Source organism: Rhincodon typus, chromosome 49 (assembly GCF_021869965.1).
Source record: "Rhincodon typus isolate 14 chromosome 49, sRhiTyp1.1, whole genome shotgun sequence".
Classification (NCBI taxonomy): domain Eukaryota; kingdom Metazoa; phylum Chordata; class Chondrichthyes; order Orectolobiformes; family Rhincodontidae; genus Rhincodon; species Rhincodon typus.
In genome coordinates, this window is record NC_063380.1 from 371,297 (window position 1) to 376,190 (window position 4,894).

Below are 4,894 nucleotides of genomic sequence, written 5' to 3' on the forward strand. Positions count from 1 at the left end.
TGGAATCCGCTACAACTACAATCTGTCTTTTTGCTCCCTCCTCTTGAATGGCCTCCTGGACCATGATGCCACTGTCAGTTGACTCATCCTTCCTGCAGCCCTGTTCCTCATCCACGCAGGGAGCAAGTGCCTCATACCTGTGGGACAATGTCAAAGGCTGCGGCTCCTGTGTTCCTGTCTGCAGGGTCACTCTACCTGCCTCACTCGCAGTCACACACTACTGACCCTGCCCGTCCATCAAATTAACATTAGTTAATCTACCAGGTGTGACTGCTTCCTGGAACACAGCATCCAGGTATTTCTCCCCGTCCCGGATGTGCCACAGTGTTTGGAGTTCGGATTCCAGCTCATCAACTTTGAGCCGGAGCTCCTCAAGCAGCCAACACTTGCTGCAGATGTGGTCACTGCCGTCCTCAAAGGGATCAGTAGCTCCCACATCATACAGCAACAATACATCACCTGGCCTGCCATCTCTACTTAGTTAATTATTTTTAATTAATTAGTTTTTTTTTCAGTTTCGCAGTGTTCTCTGCACCAGTAAGTTTACTCCGTTATATACTCAAACAGACTCCTGCTTTGCCTTCCGACCCGCTCCCAGAGGATTTGGCGTCGAGATGACCACCCTGAAAGATAACAAAGAAATGAGAAAAAAAATGCAAACAGCTTACCTGCTCACCACACTTAGTCTTTATTATTAGGTTAGAGGTGGTGGAAGGGTGGGAGATACTACGTGTGTAGTGTCTTGGGTATTAGTTTACTGGGTGGAAGCTTACCTTCCCAGGCTGCCCTCGCGCTTCCTCCCGAACTCCCGCCGCTGAAACAACTGGAAAGCCCCTCTTGCATTGAAATAAATGCAGTTTAACTCATCAGTCCGACCTCATTCTCCACTTTGTTCCTGCCTGCCCTGTCAGTTTGACTTATTCCATTTCCCAGCTGTACCAGTCTCATACTGATCACTTTCGTCAATATCTCCCTGGGTCCCACCCCGCCCCCGTACTACTTTAAATCCTCCAGAGCAGATCCAGCAAATCTCCCCACCAGTATAGCAGTCCCCTTCCAATTCAGGTGCAATCCACTCTTCTTATAGAGGGCTTGAAACGTAAGCTTGCTTTCTCTCTGTGGATGCTGCCTTGACCCGCTGTGATCTTTTTGTTTTTAATTCCAACTTCTCCTAAGATGCCTATTTTTACCACTGTTGAACTGATCTTCATTAAAACAGTGTGAGGATCCCAGCAATCAATTGTGGCCTGTGCTGTCCTCATGAAGTTCAGAGGTGAAAGCAGGCCTTTCATGAGAGGATGACAATGGAGCCTTTGTCTTCCCACTTCCATCCTCTCTGTATGTCATGTTTGTGGGCCTATAGCTTTGAGCCCTCTAATTCGTCTCTGCTTTATCGAACAGGAGTGATCTTACCTGCACGATTTACTGAAGGTTTGAGATCATACTCTCCCATCTTTCTGGCTGGTTGACTGTCTTCTGCGTGGTGATGGATGAGACAGGAGTTTGGAATTCTGTTGAGTCAGGAGCTCCCTAAGTAGCTACAGGAGACACAGAAATAGACAGAGTCAGAAATTAAACTGATGTCGTAAGGTTTACACATATAGAATGGTACTGAGTCTCACAGAGATCTGGAAAATGTCATGTCATGTCATCTCACTGCTCTTCTCTCTTGAGTGGAGAATTCCATTGGCTTAGGATCTCAGAGTAGCTGCAACAGAAAGTGTAGACAGAGGCAGCGATTACACCCACACAGTGAGGGATACCACATGCAGATACTGAGCGATATCACCAGACAGCAGGAAGATTTGGAATCAAACAACACTGTAGGAAGAAGCTGTTTTGAATCATGGAACACTATTATCAGTACTCAGGAAAAGTGATCTCTCTCATTCTGATGGATTCCAGGAGAACTGTGCTGAGACCAGTGTCCTGGCCAATCATATGAATTGGATTATAGACACAGGGTTTAAACTGAAAGAGGTGAGGCAGGAGCAGGGTTCAGATGAAAGGATATTTCAAAATACAAACAGAAAGGTCAACAGAAATAACAGTGTGGAGCTGGGACGCTTCTTCAGAACAGTTGACCTGAAATATCAACTTTCCTGCTCCCCCGATGCTGCGTGGCCTGCTGTGTTCCTCCACTCCACACTGTGTTACCTCTGACTCCAGCATCTGCAGTTCTTACTGTCTCTCAGAAAGGTTGAAACCTTGTGAACAAAGGATAATGTGGCTGAGGTCAATCAAAAAAGAACAGGAAGAGACAGAGTTTAACTAAAATTGTACATCAATGAGTTACTTTGTGACAGCAAATAGTCATAAAAATCTAAATCATAGTTTCTTCATTTGAATGCACAAAGTATCTGCAATAAGGCAGATAGACATGTGACATACGGAAGTGAATGACTTTGATGTAATCACCGGAGAGGCTTGGTGAGCACGAAAAATAAGGTGGGACAATAAATATTACAGAGTAGTCAGTTTTGCTGAGAAACAGGCAGAATGGGAATGCAGGAGGGAGGAACCTGTCAGTTAGAGATAACAAAAGCAAGACTGATAAAATATTTACCCTCAGGTTATGTAATGCAGTCAGGAGGAAAGCAATTTGGAAGGAATGTGTGCCAGGAAATGGAAGTGGAAGAACAGTTTTTAGCTTGTCGAAGAGCATTGTATCGTTAGACAGTGCATTAAACATGAACTTATTGTAATTTGTTAAAAGACAAGGTGATAACTGAGAGGAACTTCAATCTTCATATAGTCTGGTTCAATCACATTGGTAAGAGTGATCTCGAAGAGGAGTTTGGAGAATGTTTTTGTCGATGTTTCTTGGAACAACAACAACAACATTGTGCAACTGACCTGGGATGTACCTGTTTCAGAACAAACATTGCATCATGAAGCTGAGTAAATGAGTAATGTCACAGTAAGAGATCCTCCGGGAAATTGTGATAAGATGGAATTCAAAGGGATGATGGACTTTTAAAGTGAGCCCCATAAAGTACAAACAATAATGGAGAAACAGAAGCAGAGGCCCATGAGTTGAGTATGAGAGGAGCACTGACCGAGATAAACAGGGGAAACAGAGTGAAATGTCTGGCTGTAAATGAACACCGCGAACCATCAGCAGGAACCGGGTAAAATATTCAACAAAAAGGACATTCTTTGGCTCTGGGCACTCTCACCATCTGTTCCCCTCGCTCTTCCTTCCCCCCTCGGTGGACAACACAAAAACTGGCATTTTCCAGCGTCTTCCAGTCCTGAACAAGAGTTAGATCAGACTCTTCTATGATGTTGCTTGGCCTGCTGTGTTCATCCAGCTCTGCACCTTGTTGTTTCGGATTCTCCAGCATCTGCAGTTCCTACTGTCTCTGGACATTAACTGTTTGTCTCTCCACACAACTTTCCTGAGCCGCTCACTTCCTGCAGCGTACCCCGTTTGGACTACATTACCCATGCTGCCTTTGGGGTTGGGTGGTCAGGCGCCTGAGTACTATGGGCCGCCGCCATGGCGTAGATGCGACGATCGATCCGCGGCGCCTGATGGGAGTTGTAGTTCTGACGGGCGCAAACGCTCTCCGAGGCGGTTGACGGCCAACGGACGGGAGTTGGAATGTGAGCGCGTGGAAGCCCGCACCGCGAGAGGCGGTCACGGGGTGCGGCTGGAATTAGGGGAGCGCACCTGTAAATTCATGGAGGGAAAGAAAACAATTACCACTTCTCGGGAACAAAGTGTCCTGTAAGAGTAAAGCATTTAAAGGCATCAGCATAAACAAAGACAAAGAAAAATCAAAATAGTGGCGATGATGGAGATCTGAATTAAACACAAAGTGAAGCTCAGCTGGTCTGGCACCATCTGTGGACATACTGGTCCAGAATTACAAAGGATCCAGCTCTATTCTCTGGTGACAGGGGTTTGGATCTGTGCAGGTCACCTGCTGCAATTGAATGTCATTTTGTCAATGCCATGAAGGAAAAAGCTAGTCCCAGTAATGGGAACTATCTAACAATCATTGAGAAGCAGAACAACTGAGCAGTTTCATTCATGTCCTTTAAGGAGGAACATTGCCATCCTCACCTGGTCTGGCCGACATGACACTCCAGCCCAACAGTGATTTGGTCAACACTTCAGGATGACGTGAAAAAAAATTCCTTCTGTCTTCATACGAGTGGAAACAAAACGATATCCAGAAATAGCACTAAACCAGGAGAATGTCATACATGTACCAGAGGAAGTGCAGGAGATGTTCAGACATTTTATCTCTTATTGTACGTTTGTGGCAAGTGGGTGTGACTGGCTGGGCCAGTATTTTATTGTCCGTCCCTAGTTGCCCTCAGGGAAGTGCTGGTGAGCTGCCACCTTGAACTGCTGCAGTTCATCTGCTATAGGTTGACCTACACTGCTGCTGGGGAAGGAAGTCCAGGATATTGACTCAATGGCACTGAAGGAACAGTGATATGTTTCCAATTCAGAATAGTGAGTGGCTTGGAGGTTAACTTGCAGGGAGGATTGTGCTCCCATGGATCTGGAGCTGTGGTGAATTTCTGCAATAGGTGCAGTAGATAGTACACACTGCTGTGACTGAGCATCGGCGGTGGAGGGATTTGGATATTTGTAGATGTGGTGGCAATCAAGAAACTGCTTTGTCCTGGATAGTGTCAAGCTTCTTGAGTGTTGTTGGTGCTGCACTCATCCAGGCAAGTGGGGAGTATTCCATTACACTCGTGATTTGTGACTTGTAGATGGTGGACAGGCGTTGGGCAGTCAGGAGTTGAGTTAAGTGACTCAGTATTCCTAACTTTTGACCTATTTTTGTTGCCACTGTATTTATATGGCAAGTCCAGTTCAGTTTCTAGTTAATAGTAATCCTAGGATGTTGACAGTAGAGGATTGAGTGAC

General features: G+C 45.7%; 1 long non-coding RNA gene across 1 annotated transcript; it reads right to left on the reverse strand.

Moving 5' to 3' along the window:
• Positions 1 to 475: 475 nt before the first annotated feature.
• LOC125488110 lies at positions 476 to 3,429 on the reverse strand. Its single transcript, XR_007266218.1, has 3 exons — positions 3,180 to 3,429; positions 1,414 to 1,538; positions 476 to 623 (listed from the first exon to the last, which is right to left on the reverse strand). It is a non-coding gene; the product is annotated as an uncharacterized LOC125488110 (long non-coding RNA).
• Between the last annotated feature and the right edge of the window lie 1,465 nt (positions 3,430 to 4,894).